This window comes from Schistocerca gregaria, chromosome 7, assembly GCF_023897955.1.
Source record: "Schistocerca gregaria isolate iqSchGreg1 chromosome 7, iqSchGreg1.2, whole genome shotgun sequence".
Lineage (NCBI taxonomy): Eukaryota > Metazoa > Arthropoda > Insecta > Orthoptera > Acrididae > Schistocerca > Schistocerca gregaria.
Window position 1 is genome coordinate 375,394,691 of NC_064926.1, and position 19,889 is coordinate 375,414,579.

A 19,889-nucleotide genomic window follows, 5' to 3' on the forward strand; every position below is an offset into this window, starting at 1 on the left:
GAACTTCACTAATTCCCACTATATCTAACTTTAACCTATCCATTTCCCTTTTTAAATTTTCTAACCTACCTGCCCGATTAAGGGATCTGACATTCCACGCTCCGATCCGTAGAACGCCAGTTTTCTTTCTCCTGATAACGACGTCCTCCTGAGTAGTCCCCGCCCGGAGATCCGAATGGGGGACTATTTTACCTCCGGAATATTTTACCCAAGAGGACGTCATCATCATTTAATCATACAGTAAAGCTGCATGTCCTCGGGATAAATTACGGCTGTAGTTTCCCCTTGCTTTCAGCCGTTCGCAGTACCAGCACAGCTAGGCCGTTTTGGTTAATGTTGCAAGGCCAGATCAGTCAATCATCCAGACTGTTGCCCCTGCAACTACTGAAAAGGCTGCTGGCCCTCTTCAGGAACCACATGTTTGTCTGGCCTCTCAACAGATACCCCTCCGTTGTGGTTGCACCTACGGTACGGCCATCTGTATCGCTGAGGCACGCAAGCCTCCCCACCAACGGCAAGGTCCATGGTTCATGTGGGGATTTACCGTGTCTTCCAAATATTTTATTTGCACAACTAGACACGTACGTTGGCCATAGAGAGCTACATGAACAAGTATAAATAATGTGATTTGTGGTAAATATTACAAGATGACAATCATTGTCGACCGTGATGTGTATAAATATGCATGGCACATGATTTCTTGATGTAACGACAACGGTGCAGACACATTTATTTCTATTGATACACTAGAACTACTAGTACAAACAAAGTATTTCAAACACAGGCTCGTGGGATAGTGTCTCTCTTAAGAAATATCGTAACAGGACAAGGTGGCCTGTTTTGGGATTGTGGCCTAATTCCGGAGAGTGCTGCCGATGCGGATACTGGCTGACACTCTTGTGCTTCGATCACGTTAGTGTCCTGCCAACTACTAAGAGCATCAGTCGTGTTCTGTGCTCGCAGTTGATTTTTTTCTTAATTCAGACATTTGAATGTAATATTCTGTAGATACAACGTAAGCTTAACAGCTTCATGGTAAGTAGTTTGATATTTTAGTCTTACGTATTAGTAATATATCATATTTAATGAAATTTGTGAGTAGCTTTGAAATGCAATAACTCATTGAACGTTTCAGTAGTTCAGTCATGTTTTTGAAGTGGTACAGGTATCGAATTTCGGATGTTACTAGGGTCGCCGATTTCGACCACGTGTCAAATGCACCCCTTTATAGTTTCGCTATTTTTTTTCCTTTCGGGAGATAGCTGGGAAGAGGAGGAAATGTTGAGCAGAGAAAAGCAATAGAAACCATAAGAAATAAACAGCTGGGATTCTCAGAAGTGTCCAAAGTGTTTAAAGTGCCAGAATCTACACTTCTAGAGGAGGAGGAGGACGAGATTAGTGTTTAACGTCCCGTCGACAACGAGGTCATTAGAGACGGAGCGCAAGCTCGGGGGAGGGAAGGATGGGGAAGGAAATCGGCCGTGCCCTTTCAAAGGAACCACCTCGGCATTTGCCTGAAGCGATTTAGGGAAATCACGGAAAACCTAAATCAGGATGGCCGGAGACGGGATTGAACCGTCGTCTTCCCGAATGCGAGAACACTTTTAGATGAGGTAAAGACAGGAAACTTGGAAGAGAGACTGGGCTCTAGGATACGCATAAAATGCGCTTTAGGAAGAGGCTTCAGCTCAAGACATCCTAAAATGCAAGGCGGTAATTTTAGAAGAAGAATCTTCAAAAAGGGGAAAACATCAGAACGCACGAAACGCCAGGCAGAAGAAGAGTGACGTGTGTGTGTGTGTGTGTGAAATCTTATGGTCATCATTTCCTAAGCTTACACACTACTTAGCCTAAATTATCCTAAGTACAAACACACACACACACACACACAGGCCCGAGGGAGGACTCGAACCTCCACCGGGACCAGTCACACAGTCAGTGACTGCAGCTCCCGAGACCGCTTGGCTAATCCCGCGCGGCAAAAAAAAGTAACATGTGAGTCTTCATCTACTGAGCATTCCGATTATTCTGCTTCCCTTGTCTCAACCGATGACGAAATCAGCGTAGATGAGGAATGCGTCTATAGTTCTGTCCGATACCGGGAAAATAAATCTGGAGAAGATTGGATAACGCGCTCTGAGTAAATGAACTGTGTGCTAGCATTGAGGAACATGGCTCGGAGATGTACAAATGTGAAACTGCAAATGATAGCCTCAATGTGTAGTTATAAGTGTATAGTTACTGTAATCAAATATGAATATCTCAGAAATTTTTTCACATTTTTGTAATGAAACAGTATTCCTATAGGTGTGCTCTCTTGAATTTTTGTTATGAAATAAGCCTATCCGAAATTAAGAATGTTTTACATATTTCAGTCATTTTCGGGAGCTTTCAGCCGACTTTTAACAGTCATATCATTAGATTTCCTTATCTGCCCGAAAATACGGCACCTCAACCTGGTTCTTGGTGTTCTGTTGGTGACGTCATTCGAGCCCCTGATGATCTCCGTAGCGCTGTGCATTAACTTTGGTCAATGTCTTCTCTTTGATTTCTTCTTTACACACAAAGTGCTCAATAGCACTGTTTATGCGTTTTTATTCCAGGTGTACCTTTCATGGAGGTATACGGACCTTGTACGCTGCTGATACGCAAAACTGCGTATACCGATTCATTTTAGTTTATCTACTGCACGAGTGATGTAGGAGCACATTTTAGGAAGACACTGTTACAAGAGAAGTGACCACGACATTTTAATATTTTTGTCTTTATCGTCTTATATTTTGTTGTATAACAATTCTGACGATAAGGGCTTGCTCTTTCGAAACGTGTCATATCAAAGCTTTCGCGCTGTGAAAGGTGCCTGAGCCTACATTTTAACATAGAAATGTTGTGGTACGGAAAGAGAAAGCACTAAGACGAAGTCCAACTTGTACACCTTTTTTTGCGACATCTGGTTCTAATAGCAATTGTGGACAGTCCAATTCATATTACGAGAATTTGTCAGTAAATGGAAGCCCCACATGTTCCTTACTTTCGGCACTCTACCGAGAAATGTCCTCAAGTATTATGTATGGGTGTCCGCAAACTTAGCTTAGAGATTAGCGCGTCTGGTTGCTGTGTCCATAAATTAATACTCATGGTCAGTTAACGGCTCCGACAGGGATTTTCTCCTGATGGGAGGACTGGAACTAAGTGAGAAAAACTGTTGACCCATTAGCATCTCCAAGGTCTTGAAAGACTAAGATGACTGGGAGAGCGTTGTGTTGACCCCATGCCCCAGTGCACCGCATCCAGTTGACCCCATTCGGCTACCTGGCTGCCGGTCAGTAGCCCATGGCCCTCTGGTGTCCTGATTACATATTTTTTTTAACTACGTATAGTTGCGTCAACAGGGTATAAAGATGATGAGCTGGGTAACTATACATTCAGAATACAAGTTACCTATCATATACTTGATGAAAATTTATGTCACCGCAGATATACGTTTTCTTCTCTTTAATGGCTTCCTCGATACGTAAGGGCAAGTTATGAGGTCACGTACACCAGACGCAGGGATCCATTGGAACGAACATACAGAAATAAGTGGAGGAGCAGACTCTCAGTAGTATCGGAGTTGAAATGATCGGCAAAAAACCTCCGACTCGCTTCCAGTCGAGCATGTTTGGAGCCTGATGGTTCGAGACGTAGCTGCGTCAGGAACGTAAGCCAGAGAATCTCCGGGATAATATTTTTGTCATGTGGGAAAGTATTATGCAAAGTAAACATTTTTATGGCGCCCTAGTCTGCTCCATTCTTCGAAGAGCGGATGAACTGTTTTGCAGTGATGGATCGTGAACAAAGTGTGGAAGATAAAAGAAGTTCCCTTGATTCCAGATTTCATAAAGCTAATATTTTTTAAAATTTTCTGTTTGAAAAAGAGTACAGAGACGTCCACAACAGATTCGAAGCCCTCGTATAAATAGGTAGAAGAATGTAACTTTGAAGAAACAAGCCGCCTTGGTTGCAGTTTCAAAATTTTTTATTGCTTCCCAATGAAGCATTTCACCTTTGCTTTGGCATATTCAAATTGGCCAACGGGAGAGGTACAGATTTCATAATAGTGGCGTGGCCCCATTTACTGAGATGTTATTACCAAGAAAATGTTGTAGCGGTGGGTACAGGGCACACTGCGAAAAAATATCCCAGAAGGTAAATGCCCCGTGTCAAAGCTGTAAAAACATTATATCGTGTCCAGTGAAGTAAAATAAAGCAGAAGATGACCGAAAGGTATTTAAGAAAAAAAAAAACATGTTACGGGGCTGGGGGAGTGAAGTGCATGTTGGATTTAGGGAGTTAGGATACGCAGAATGTTGTTGGCTATAATATTACTTGGGTCATTCACAATTGGTATTGGGAGCTCCCTAATGTACTTCTATGCTTTCCCATTATAGCAATGTTTTTATATACTTTTGTTTTTAATTTTTATTTTCCTTGATTATTCTGGCTATTAATGTAGGCATTTTATGAGCACTTTTTTAGAACACCAGTTTTTAAAGCTTTGGCAAGGAGCATTTATTCTGGGACGTATTATGCACTGTATCCTGTATCCCATGTGCCCCTCGCTACCAAATATCAGAATGTTTTTTTTGTAATCCAATCTCAACAGAAGGGGTCATGCCACTGTTATAAAACTTTGCAGGCCGGCAGGTGTGGCCGAGCGGTTCTAGGTGCTTCAGTCTGGAACTGCATGACCGCTACGGTCGCAGGTTCGAATCGTGCCTCGGGCATGGATGTGTGTGATGTCCTTAGGTTAGTTAGGTTTAAGTAGTTCTAAGTTCCAGGGGACAGATGACCTCAGATGTTAAGTCCCATAGTACTCAGAGCCATTTGAACCATTTTGAAACTTTGAATTTCTACCGAAGGTCAATCCGAAGGTACCCAAATAAAGATGAACAGCGTCTTTGGGAAATAACAAAAAGAATTTTAACATTGCAACCGAGACTGCGTGTTTATTCATATCTTACACACGGGTTTCTGTACCAAACCCTCCATACCAACCCGGTTACAAATTAGAAAAAGTTTTAGAATGTAACTAGTTTTCAGTAACTCATTATTAACTTTTTCTATTTTTACTACTACTTCGTTACAAATTATCAGTAAACTGTATCGAAAAATATGTGCAACATTGCGACACGTCTTCAACGAAAAAAGCACTCTTTACTGGATGCTCATTATTTCTTTATAATTATACATTTCATCTCAACACAAACAAGTTAATAAAGTTTCTTGATACAACCTATATAACATGATCTTACTAAATCTGTGAAACCTTACCAAATCTGCCAAACAAAGATTTCATTTCTGGAGGCCATTTCATTGTAAAAATATACGAATTTAAACGAATCGTATAATAAATTCTGTGGTTGATAATGCTGTGTGGAAAGACAGATTATAAAATGAGAAATTCTAGTTTTTATATACTTACCACTCAGTAAATTAATGCTGTATTTAGACAAAAACGATAAAAAGCAACTGTTGATTGTAGACTTCGAAAACATTTAACAAGTACTGTCAAGATTTCCTTAAAAGTAAATCGTGATATAAGAGAAAACCCATCACAGCTGCACAGTCGCATTGCAGTTGTTAGAACGGGAAAGACATAGCCGTTATGTATCATACAAAGACATTAAATATTTCACAATTTGGGCTGACACTATATCTTTTTATTTTGCTTTATACCTCAATAAATGTTTTTGAACACACTTAAAAGCATTTAAATTGAAGTATCATTATAGGGTGATCGATTCAGAAAGCGGAATAGTTTATGTACAGCAGTTTTTGGAACTGTTTGTTATTCCGGAAAAACTTTGTTGCCTTCATCTATTGGCGCTTATTGACCTACGTGTGAGGCATTACACACTGTACCCCGATGACACAGCTTCAATAAATAACCAGTGTGGGAATTCCATCTCCTTCCTCCAAAGAATCTCTGCGTGTTAGGATGAGAAGCCGTCGAAGCTGCAGAGGGCGTTTCAGTGAACAAAGTCCGTTCACCTATCATTACAGTTGTTTTTCTTGACAACGTCTTGAAAGGGAGTGTCACGAACCGGTGTTCCCTACTCCATGCCCTGACAACAAGGGAGCGAGCACTAAGCGGTATTACTTTTGTTCGTGTACATTTAAACCTGTTTGTTACTGTCGCGGCCAAAAAAGAGTTGCCTGTGTGACAGATTAGGATCAGCTACATTTTCGGAAATTTACGGCGTTAGCCTTGACATTTCTCTCCAACACTCCGTATCGCAAGCTTTTCCAGGTATTCTAATCAAGCAAAAAACAGGGATTCCCGATTAACATTTTCACAGCACTTAACCACCAAATATTGGTACATATTTCATATCTTTCATGTTAGTTTTCACCTTCTAGGAGCAGCTTCATTTGTCGAGTGAAGTATGGGAAATTACGATCACCTGTTATCTGAGTAACTGCTTTTTATATAAGACGAAACATATTTCAGTAGCTTTGTGCAATGATCGCTGGGTGGTTTTGTACATTTCTTATTTTCATCATTACTGGGTTCTGTAGAACCGTCATTACATTATAATATGTCGGAAGCCCGCCAATTGCAAAGTTATTTACGAACCATCCGTCCCTACCTCCGTGTTCATATGTTGCAGAAAAGCACACTTTCATGTATTTTTGCTGAACTCCACTCGCAACTTACACCTCTGCACTTTGCAAAACGCAGTGTTTCCAAAATATTGATTCTAATCTATCGAAAACAACCTTTCAGATGACAGCCTATCGATATACCATTTATGGTTGAAATGGCTCTGAGCACTATGGGACTTAACATCTATGGTCATCAGTCCCCTAGAACTTAGAACTACTTAAACCTAACTAACCTAAGAACATCACACAACACCCAACCATCACGAGGCAGGGAAAATACCTGACCCCGCCGGGAATCGAACCCGGGATCCCGGGCGTGGGAAGCGAGAACGCTACCGCACGACCACGAGATGCGGGCTACAATTTATATAAAGAAGGTCATACATAACCAAGCAATGCATGAAATAGCACGAAGGTGCCGAAACTTGTCTGAACATTTATAAACAACAGCAGTTTGTATAACAGGCGGGGGTCTGATTTCACACATTCTCATGTCTTTTAGTAGCTATTTTTTTTCTATCCTGTGAAAAAAATTTATTTGCTTTTACCTCAACCAAATCATGTAGCTCGGCAACCTTTCTAAAATAAAAATGAAGTTTCATTAACAGTTTTTTTTATTTAATGTTGGCCGTGACACAACGATGACAATAGGTCCAGAACGACTAATTCCAGAGGATTTCTCCAGCGCTTGCGATCCTTCTCAACTCATCGAACGATTTCATAACCACTCTGCTGCGGTAGGAACACATTGGAATAGCTTATATGGACATTCAGTAAATGTACCAAGAGAAACTAAAACGGACTGTCTGGAAAAAAGGCGATATTACTCTCGCTTCTAAGTCTGCACTAACTGCAGCGCCCGGTGTTCCCCGGCATGTTTAATATCTGCCACGCAAATGACTGGACGTGCACCTTGTTAATACACATAGCGAATGCAAACCGCATGGGAAGCTGCAGTCGCTCTGAACTGAAGAGCATATTTGAATCATTGAGTGTCAGCGGAATCCGACGAGTGAACACGCCTTCATGTACATGAACAGATGATTAGTAGTGCCATCTGTTGTTACGTTTTGCGATAAGTATGTCACAGTGTCTTTCGAGAACTGGTCTTCTATTCTTTCAGCTCAGCGTTCACTGTTTCAAGTAGGGCAGTTTGAGCACGAGTCGAACTGTTAGGAAAGTTTACGTCACAGTTCGAGATATTTCAGGTTCCGTCCATCTCTTGATCGGCCCGCAACCTAATGACTCTTGTCCGTAGTACATCCAAGACCTTCCTCAGCGTTTGTGTGGCACTGTGCATTTTAATAATAAAAATAACTGTGAAACGTGGACTAAATCTTGTAGAGTATATATCATATGTAACAACGGCAACTAGTCAATAAATAAGAGTTTGCAAACATGTTTCAGTCAAATTCTCGAGCTTTCGCTAGTCCCACTATCTAGTGACATATTGTGGTACTGTTTCAGAGACTGGTGTTGCCGCTGTAATTTATTCTGGCGATAGGAATTACAGCCAGTTTACCAGATATATTTTCTTTTTAGACATTTAATTTTTCATTAATTTTGTTTATTGATTCATCTGAATGTGGAAATTTGAAGTAAATCGAATAGGAAGTACTTCTCGAGATGTTTCACAACAACGTTTTTCCTATATATATAATTCATACAAATCTGAAGCTGTATTCCGATCTTGAAGAAATTTTGCACACTTTACCTTCAAGACAAGAGGACGTTTGCTGTCTACGTAACATTTCGTAGTCCAACTTGAAATATATATGTACGTAATACATAAAGGGGATAGATTGTTACCAAAAATCTGTAAAATTTCTTAGCCGATATACTTCTGATTTCTACACGAACCACTGATGAATATTTGAGTGGACAGCCCACCCAAAGTCATCTAAAGGTGAGTTTCGGACCGCATGTCAGATTATTTATGGCTCTCCATTTCACACCCCCTCCATTCCTGAATGATGGTACGTGCGAAGAGTGATTACCGGCAAACCTCCATATTAGCTCTTGTTTCTCTGATTCTTCAAATGAATCTTAGCGTGGCATCTGCTTTTTTAATTTCACGTGTTCATTCTACCACAACTTGTTTGACATAGTTTCTCGTAGTTATTTTATGTTTCGGTAGGTACGAGTTCCAGTGATTTATGCACAATATTGTTGTAATCGTCCGATACTGAATTCTTCACCTACTTATGTGAACTAAGTTTTTAGTGCACGTTCCTGCATGTCTTTCTAAAATCGGCCAGTAGATTGCAGCACAGTCCAGGACACATCATATTTTCCTATGTACACAATCCTCCAAGTAGACCACTCACCATACCTCAGAATGAACCTCTAAATCTGTCAAATTACTGTCACATAGTAATTAGCATCTTATTTCCAACATATTGCATCATTTACCATTTTATCAAACCAGTGACAGTTATAAGACTCCCCAGTAACGACTTAGTTATGGACGTAACATCAGTCTACACGCACTTGACCGAGCGAGGTGGCGCAGTGGTTAGCACACTGGACTCGCATTCGGGAGGACGACGGTTCAATCCCGTCTCCGGCCATCCTGATTTAGGTTTTCCGTGATTTACCTAAACCGTTTCAGGCAAATGCCAGGATGGTTCCTTTGAAAGAGCACGGCCGATTTCCTTCCCAATCCTTCCCTCACCCGAGCTTGCGCTCCGTCTCTAATGACCTCGTTGTCGACGGGACGTTAAACACTAACCACCACCACCACGCACTTGAAAATTGTGATGAAGCCGAAACTATCTGTCGTGAATAAACATCACTTATTATATGCAGATATTTATTGCATCTCCTCTAATAATCATGTCTTCATCAGAACTACGTTACATTTATTTGTGTTTAAGATATTCCTCAGGTCTTCCTGCAGTTGAATAAAGTGTTCCGGTGTTGTTGCCTTCTCATAGACAACAGCTCCATCTGCGAACAGCCTTATGAATATTGCGAAGTCATATTCAATACCGTTTCTGCATATTGTAAACAGCAGGTATACTAGCATACGTTTTCAGGGCAAAATCAAGTATTTTAGTTCAAAAACGGTTCAAATGGTTCTGAGCACTATGGGACTTAACAGCTGAGGTCATCAGTCCCCTAGAACTTAGAACCACTTAAACCTAACTAACCAAAGGACATCACACACATCGATGCCCGAGGCAGGATTCGAACCTGCGACCGTAGCGGTAGCGCGGCTCCAAACTGAAGAGCCTAGAACCGCTCGGCCACACCGCCCATCAGTGTTTTAGATTTCCACCATTAGTCAGTCATGTTATAAGAGTTCAATATTTGTCTTATTCCTTTCTGAATTGATACCATTCGCTTTATGTGTGCTGCAGTCTTTTTATGATACATACTTTTCTGGACTACTTCCCCAAGAGTGAAAATTTGTTCCACGATACAACATTATCATTTACTTAGGAACAAATTTTCTGTCCAAATTAGAAGTGTTGCAACCTGGAAAATCACTTCAGTGTCGCATTTAACAGTCTCTGGTTTACTTTATTACTACTCTAAACAGCAATAATCAGGAAGTGAAGTGCAGTTAAGAAGTACTATCAAAACTAAGTTACAAGTTGGAAACACTTTGAAACAGAAGCTATTTACAACTGCCACAAATTCTCATTTTCAAGGTAAAAAAAAATTGTTAAGACTTTAAAGAAACTCAGTTCCTTAGCAAATATCACGTGTTCTATGGTGGAAGACCTTTCGTTTCAAGGTACAAGATAGTGCACGCCTGACGAAGTATGGCTTAACTGTCCACACGTTATGTAATTTGCGTTAAAATATGAAGAATTTTACTCACTGTAAAACTCTGGCCCTCATAAGGCCAGTAATAGAGTATGCGTGTCCTGTCTGGGGATACGCGGCAAAACAGCACCTGGACAAACACCAGAGGTTGCAGAACCCCGCCCTCAGGAGGGCACTGCATCTAACCATGGGATTCCCCACTGATAATGTGCATGCCGCTGCTGAAATCCCACTCCTCAAAGAAAGATTCCAGGATCTGGCAAGGGCTTTCTATTAGAGCTCTTCCAGATCTGGAAATAACCTTATCTAATCCCTAGGTCGGTATGACATGTCCCGTGACAAGCACATACGCCCCATGACGATCTTCGACGACTAAGGAGAAGAAAAAATCCCCAAATCCTAACACCAATCCTTAATCCTTAAAATACCCAACATCTCGCCAACCTCAGGCAAGTACTAGACAACACCAGAACACCAACACAACACACAAACAGCCAAAACAGTCAAAGACAATCACACAACCACAACATACACTGTGGAGTAAAAGCCAACAGGCTGCAAACTCCTCACTACACTTCCCCAAGGAGGGGAAAGTTAAAAGGTGTGTGTGAGAGAGAGAGAGAGAGAGAGAGAGAGAGAGAGAGAGAGAGAGCGTTCCTCCATGTGATTCTGAAATCGGTCGCTGGAGTGAAACACCGTCCAGGAAACATAATGGTTTCCTAGGTACACTATTCTCCTTTCTGCGTGGCTGCGCGTGGTCAGCGCGACAGAATGTCAATCCTAAGGGCCCGTGTTCGATTCCCGGCTGGGTCGGAGATTTTCTCCGCTCAGGGACTGGGTGTTGTGTTGTACTGCACATCATTATTCCATCCCCATCGACGCACAAGTCGCCGAAGTGGTGTCAAATCGTAGAAGTTGCACCCGGCGAACGGTCTACCTGACGGGAGGCCCTTGTCACATGACAGTTAGATTTACTATCCTCCTAGTAAACCACTCTCCCTACTTCCGAATTTAGTTTTACATCTGTCAGTTTTGTTCCAAATTCAATTATGAGAGTAAGAAGAGGGTTAAGCAGGGCGGGTACAGAGGACTGCAGTTATTTTTCTCTGCTACCATCATAAAGTGGAAGAGTGTAGAATGTTTTAAAATAGTACATACCTGTAGTCCTCCTCTCAAGCACAACGCAGTGGGGTTTCGGTTTGTATGTGTAAGTGACATTTTTAAGTTCTACAGTGCCTCTTCCGTTCGAAAATATTTTGTAAAGCATTGGTATGTATTAGATTGCTCCCGACATTTTAACAGGGTTTACTCCGTTGGTTGACAATCTCTGTTATACAGTTTTCAGTGTATTCCTGTATGATTATTACCCACGAAACTGGTAACGACGCCCCCCTCCCTAGCACAGCTCTGCTTTCGACGCCATTTCACTGCTGTGCATCCAAAGCTCCAGCACCTACTCATCATTGCTAACGTTGCTTTTACGGCACTGCCGTAGTCACACAGCTGACAGCATTGTATCGCCAAATCTGTCGGATATAGACCGATCAGTTGGCTGCATACAAGAGAAGCTTAAGACATTGTATGCTAGTATCGCCCTTCTTTTGTTACTGAATAAATGATGCCAGCAGGTGAAGCTCGTAAATCTGCTGGCACCATACAAACAAGAGATCTACCAACGTTACCACCTAGGCACCTGTTTGAACACAAGGGGTCATATCCTCACATGATCTAACAGAAAGCATGTAACATGTGAGTTAATAACTCCTGTCAAGACCTAGCGTAACTGTGGACGCAAGCCTTATTTTAGATGAGAGATGTGCCAACGACGATCCCTCAGAACTACAGCAGAGCGCCGCAAGAATAATGACCATTGTTCCTCGTAGTTCCCTAGAAGGTTTTGTTATAGGTGAATTAGAAGCAATCACATGCTTACACAACTCTTCTTATGCGCCTTACATCGGAATTTCCGAAGGGTGTCTTCAAATTGCGTGATCGTTCGGTCTGTAGATTACAAAACGTTACATCAGAGTACTCACGCCAAAGCAGATCGACATAGTATATCTAATTTAAGATGGCGGCAGGCAGGGCGTCCTCCGTATCTCAGATGAAGCACCTCTGGCGGATATACCGAACGCATGTTGCACTTATTTCCAGTCCTAGACGCCATTTCCTTAAGGGGCTCCAAACCCGCCTAACACTGGAGATACATAGATACAAAGAACGAGCGTAGCCACCTCTCTCCCTCCCCCCCTCCCCACCCCCACCTTACCCAATGTACCTTGCTGCACACTTTTGAAGGAGTGGCCACTTGCCAGACCGCCAGTTACGCTAGACAGTCTAGTGCTCCCCTGAGAGAGTCCACCCTTTTCCCAAAATTGCTAACTAGCTTGCTTATATTAATGATTTTCTATCCACAGGAATAAGCATTCAGAGCAATGTACTTCTCTCTTCCCCATTAGCTGAAAGAATTTGTTATAGTTATTAGATTTGTCACCAGCTAACTACTATGGAAACGCTGACTGTAGCTCATTGTCGTTGAGCTGATGGAACTGGTTGGAAAGTTCTCAAATGTCAGATTCGACACGAGAACACTGCGCTGTTGGTGTGTACTTCAGAACACTGGAGTCTTACTAAGTTAGCTGCTTACAAAAACAGTCAACTACACATTCCTATTAAAGCAATATCGCTGTTTCCGCTAACAGAAGTAGGAGTGGTCGAAGATTGTAGTGGGGCAACAAGGACATGACCACACTGTGCAACGTTGCCAAATTTATTCAAGATGGTGGATCAAAGTTGGTGGCGATAGATGTAGCAACATGGCAATGATGTCATGGCGGTAAGTTCACATTTGGCGAGGAAAAAGGGCTACCTCCACTAAATTAACCCCTCACCCATCCCCTTCCACTCCTCACCCCACCCACTCCTCAGCAAAGAAAATGTGGAAAAATTGTAGTGGGGGAAAAAGGTGGGAAAATACATCAATTGGATACCTCCACTATTGGGCTGCTGGATAGGATGGATGTAAGTCTGTACTTTGCATGCACTGTTCATTTAAACAATTTGAATTTTTATAAGCAGTAGCTCCAACCAGTGTTTTCCCTATGAGGTCACAAGTCCAACTGACCTAGTTCACAGTACCACCACCAGAGGGCGCAGTCATTCCTCTCATGATGTAATCGAAAATGACTGTCTGGAGAAAAGGACTCAGTTGTGTCCAGCTGCTGCAGAGGATGGAGTGTACTTTATTTATTTTCAGTCGGAACTTATTTAGGGATGGATTTCACATAGTTTTATTTGTTATGCACATACAAAACACTCGCCCTGAGCCGGCCAGTGTGGCTGTGTGGTTCTAGGCGCTTCCGTCTGGAACCACGTGACCACTACAGTCGCAGGTTCGAATCCTCCCTTGGGCATGGATGTGTGTACACACCTTCCTCTGCAGTAGCTGGACACAGATTTTATCCTTTTTCCGTCATTTTTCCCCAGACTGCCATCTTGGATTACATCATGGTAGGGATGACAGTGCCACTTGGTGGTGGTACTGTGTAGTAGGTGAGTCGGACTCCAGACTTCATGGTGAACACACTGGATGGAACTACAGCCCTTGAAAACTCAAATTGTTTAAATAAACAATGGATGCATGTTAATAAATACTTACATCCATCCTGTCCAGCAACCCAGCACAGACAGAGTCCCTTTACCACCTATTCTAACGAAGATGCAGTGGTTGTATTACTTGGTTTAGTTGAGGTTGCCAGATTGACCAATTTCTGCCATTTCCTTATGTTGGCAGAGGCAGCCCATATGAGGGGGAGAGGTTGGAACTTCCCACCATGATGTCATTGTGACATTGCCATATATATCGCCGCCATCTTGGATCCGCCATCTTGAATAAATTTGACAACAATGCAGGGTGGGGCGCTGCCCTAGTTGACCTTCTACTAAAGGTATCATGTTACATCTTATTTTCTGTAATAAGAAGATGGCTCTCCTCTATACATGGGGTCCAGTTCAAATCATTATAAGCGTTGAAACAGTTTCTGTAAATTGGTGACTAAACCATTTTATTTTTCTTGCCGTTACAGGTTTTGTATATGTTGTTGATCATACAAGTAACTGCATTTACAAGAGGAACTCTTAAAAAGATGTCCAATTTTTTAGTGCCATAGTGCCCATACTGAAAAACAGTTTAGAAGTTTTCAAAATTTTATTTGATATAAGCGGAAAACTCAAAATACGAGCATAAACGCAGGGCCCCTGTGCCTGCTATGAAGGCTTCCCAGATATGTACAAAAGTTGCAATTTCGTGTTTAACATATAACATGAAATAGTGCATCGGTACACTTATTACTTTCTTACATACCTTCGTCTGGGCTAACGCGACTGTTTGAAATTAATATATACAGTGTGGAACAATTTTTATTTGAACACTGAACAGTTTGGTTTCAAAATAATATCACGCATTTTAACATGCACTAACAGAACACAGATACGCTGCGTAAAAGCATCTCCGTTCTGGCCACGGACGGGCCAATCGTGGCCAACCGATCGCCGTGTCACCTTCAAGCAATGTTGTACTCGAAATGCAGTATGGAGGGGCGCCAGGACAGCACAACGCTGTTCCGGCCGTTGTCGGATTTGCAAACCTGGTGCCGCTACTACTCGATCAATTAGCTGCGTCAGTGGCATCACGAGGCTAAGTGCACCTCGCTCCAGTCCTCCCACCAAGAAAAATCCCTGCCTTTACCGGAGGTCGAATCCACCCCTGTAGCATGGTGTTGAGGCACTCATGTCAGCATATCGCCCAAATAATCTGCCATAAACTATAAATAATGTATTATTCTATATATCCCCCTTTGTAACCAGAGATACTTGAGCTGTATAAGTAAAACTGGGGAATGTTGACCATTCTTTCCAGTTGATTGTGATTCGAAGTTAGCTATTAGAGGTTGCTATGATTAGAAGATCTTTAAGATCATACATCTGAAAGAATCTACATCTACATCTACATCCACACTCCGTAAGCCACCTGACGGTGTGTGGGGAGGGTACCTTGAGTACCTCTATCGGTTCTCCCTTCTATTCCAGTCTCGTATTGTTCGTGGAAAGAAGGATTGTCGGTATACCTCTGTGTGGGCTCTAATCTTTCTGATTTTATCCTCATGGTCTCTTCGCGAGATATACGTCGGAGGGATCAATATACTGCTTGACTCCTCGGTGAGAGTATGTTCTCGAAACTTCAACAAAAGCCCGTACCGAGCTACTGAGCGTCTCTCCTGCAGAGACACTGGATTTTCGCGATTACTAAATGATCCTATAACGAAGCGCGCTGCTCTCCGTTGGATCTTCTCTATCTCTTCTATCCACCCTATCTGGTACGGATCCCACACTGCTGAGCAGTATTCAAGCAGTGGGCGAACAAGCCTACTGTAACCTACTTCCTTTGTTTTCGCATTGCATTTCCTTAGGATTCTTCGAATGAATCTCAGTCTGGCATCTGCTTTACCGACGATCAACTTTATATGATCATTCCATTTTAAATCACTCCTAGTGCGTACTCCCAGATAATTTATGGAATTAACTGCTTCCAGTTGCTGACCTGCTATTTTGTAACTAAATAGTAAGGGATCTTTCTTTCTGTGTATTCGTAGCACATTACCCTTGTCTACATTGAGATTCAATTGCCATTCCCTGCACCATGTGTCAATTCGCTGCAGATGCTTCTGCATTTCAGTACAATTTTCCATTGTTACAACCTCTCGATAAACCACAGCATCATCCACAAAAAGCCTCAGTGAACTTCCGATGTCATCCACAAGGTCATTTAAGTATATTGTGAATACAACGGTCCTACGACACTCCCCTGCGGCACACCTGAAATCACTCTTACTTCGGAAGACTTCTCTCCGTTAAGAATGACATGCTGCGTTCTGTTATCTAGGAACGTTTCAATCCAATCACACAATTGGTCTGATAGTCTATATGCTCTTACAGTGTTCATTAAACGACTGTAGGGAACTGTATCGAACGCATTGCGGAAGTCAAGAAACACGGCATCTACCTGGGAACCCGTGTCTATGGCCCACTGAGTCTCGTGGACGAATAGCGCGAGTTGGGTTTCACACGATCGTCTTTTTCGAAACCCATGGTGATACTTACAGAGTAGCTTTCTAGTCTCCAGAAAAGTCATTATACTCGAACATAACACGTGTTCCAAAATTCTACAACTGATCGACGTTAGAGATATAGGTCTATAGTTCTGCACATCTGTTCGACGTACCTTCTTGAGAACGGGGATGACCTGTGCCCTTTTTCAATCCTTTGGAACGCTACGCTCTTCTAGAGACCTACGGTACACCGCTGCAAGAAGGGGGCAAGTTCCTTCGCGTACTCTGTGTAAAATCGAACTGGTATCCCATCAGGTTCAGCGGCCTTTCCTCTTCTGAGCGATTTTAATTGTTTTTCTATTCCTCTATCATCTATTTTGATACCTATCATTTTGTCACCTGTGCGACAATCTAGAGAAGGAACTACAGTGCAGTCTTATTATGTGAAACAGCTTTGGAAGAAGACATTTAGTATTTCGGCCTTTAGTCTGTCATCCTCTGTTTGAGTACCATTTTGGTCGCAGAGTGTCTGGACATTTTGTTTTGATCCACCTACCACTTTGACATAAGACCAAAATTTCTTAGGGTTTTCTGCCAAGTCAGTACATAAAACACGGCGCTCCTGATACTGCACAGTAAAAATGTGCTTCAGCACCGAAGTGTGTGAAGCAGCGATCTGTCGTAGCGTGTGGAAACACAAGGGTGAGTATCTCCCAAAGAGGAAATTACTTGTTCTCACTCGTAGCATTGTGCCTCGCTCACGTTCTGTCGTATGGAAATCAGGACGGCGCTGACATTAGATACGTCACGATGTCGCGGTCGGTGGTTGGAGAGCGAGCGAGCATCAGATACACTTGTCGCTCGCTGGCCTGCCGTGACGAGCCCCCCCCCCCCCCCCCCCCTACTCGACTGCACTCCCCTAAACAACGCGCAGTGGCTATCGCCGCTGTCATCGCCTCATGCGCGGCGTGTTGGGTCGGGTTTAATTGTATTACCCGTCGAGCACCTCGCACCTCGCCGCTATACCAGTGGACACCATTGTATTGTGGGTCCCGCTACCGCTGCAGCAAAAACCATTTCCAGGTACGGTCCAGTGGCGAGTCAGCGAATCAGCGTCCAGATGAACAGGCAGAAATATAAGGGTATGATACACATAAAGAAAAAGATAACTAGTTTCTCTCCCGTATTACTTTTATAGAATGTCAGTCGTCTTTTTTGATGTCGCCTTTCAGTCCTCATGAATGCGCTAACTTGCCCGAGCATTGCGGCCTTCATTTCAAGATCATGTACGCGATTTTATGTCCTCTTCTGCATTTCACGCTGTAGAAAAAATGCCTGATCCGACTTCACGAACAGATTTGTCTTTCAGGATCATTTCTTCCTTGTCGGTTAAAAAGCCTTACCTGTGTAGGCAATCTTTCATTTAATCTGTTAGTATGTTCTTTCGTTTTCTTCTGTAATCGTTCACCATTTCCCCGTTATTATAAACATTAAGCTGTGTTCCTATGCCTTCGTTACGTATTCCAATCTTGTGCGTACTTTAACCTTTCTCAAAATGCTCCTTTTCGCTGTTTGGATGTTGCTCATGTCCTTCGCGTATTCACACAGGAATCACTCCCCTACATTAAGACTGTTGTTGCTGTTACTTTATAAATTTCAGTCTTATGTCCTTTCTTGTCTTGTTATTCACAGGTCTGTTAGAAAACCGATATACGTGTTCAAAACGTCAAATCTTGGTTTCTGTACCTAGATCTTTATAGCTTTTAGGTACATGTGGAAATACATCTGATCAATGTGTAACTCCAGCGTGCTCGGTACCGTGAGACAGCAACCCGTTTTGGATTGTGATACAAAAAGAGACAGCCAGATTTTAGTTGCCACTCTGGCTGTCTCTTTTTTTCATCATAATACCTGGTAAATGCCAAAAGTGTATGGATGGTTGTCTGTAGAGCAGTCGAAAGTACGTATCATTGTGTTCAGTTACGTAGACCTGGCTTGTAAGTCTACAGGTTCACTGTTATAAAATTGGTATTTTGTTGGATATCAACCCATTAATTTAAAGAAACACTGGCAATTTATTATATGCTTATTTTGTTGCCGCGTGGGGTAACCGCGCGGTCTATGGCGCAATGCCACGCTTCACACGGCTTCCCTCGTCGTCTCTCCGCCATGGGTGGGTCTGCTGTCCTTAGTGTAAATTACATTAAGTTACATTAAGTAACTTGTAAGACTGAGAGGTGACCATTGGTCCAGCCAACGCCATCTCTCGTCTTTTTTTATTGTACATTGGTACCTCCAATGAAATTTCTCATCTTTATTCTATATTACAGAGAGTTTTTATAACATAATATTCGAAAATATCATCGAGATCTTATAAGAATTTGATTTTGATTAAACATAGTATTCCAACACTCAGTAGTAACTAAAAAATTCAAACAGACAACTTACTTTTGTCTAAAACAACTGGACAAGTTATATATATATATATATATATATATATATATATATATATATAACCCAACATTCCTTTTGTCGATTCCTTAAAGTTCCACAAGAGTAATAAAAGCAGTATAGATGAAAAAGGGTCTGGATGAATGAATGGAGATGATGTGAGTAAAAGCAGAATGAAATAATATCTGTAGATAAGCAATGTAATATCGATTTGCAGAAAATGGAGAAAGTTTTTATGTAGATGTGGGTCTTTGGCATCGGAGAGATGGGAGCTAGGATAGTCTGTAACTTCACCTTTAGCTCACTGTGCTGAAAAGCGCTGGCAGTTTTCATTGTATGTACGAGAGGAAGGAACCGGGAATTTCAAACACTAGAATTTCTAGAGCGCTCATCGGTGAGGAGTCTCCCCACCCTCAGGTTAGGCGGGAAGGAACTAGTAGGGAGACAGCAAGAGAGCACTCGCACTGGTCACTCTGGGCTGGATGGATGCAACTTGGTAATGGCTGAGCAAACTTGCTCACAAAGAGGAGATAGGTAATAATCATTCACCAAAAGTGAATATCTTCATTTTCAGCTAACATTAGAAATATTTTCAGTACATTTTGGACCTGTTTAGGCAGGTAGAATTTGTGCATGTGGAAAATTTGTGTCGGTAACTTTATAGGTTAAGTTTCATTACGTCGAAAGTTAAGTTTTCGAAACAGTTTGGATTTAAATAAAATTTGGTTGCTATTTTTTTACTCGGTATAAAAAATGCAATTCACGAACCTGGGTAATTTTATCACCTTGCACTTACCACATGGGGCAGACGAAGAAGATGAACGGTGTGATATGAAAAGTGCTTGGTACTGTTAACATTAAGCAGGAAGTAACAAATATTTTTAGTATACTTTTCAGGTAAATAAAATA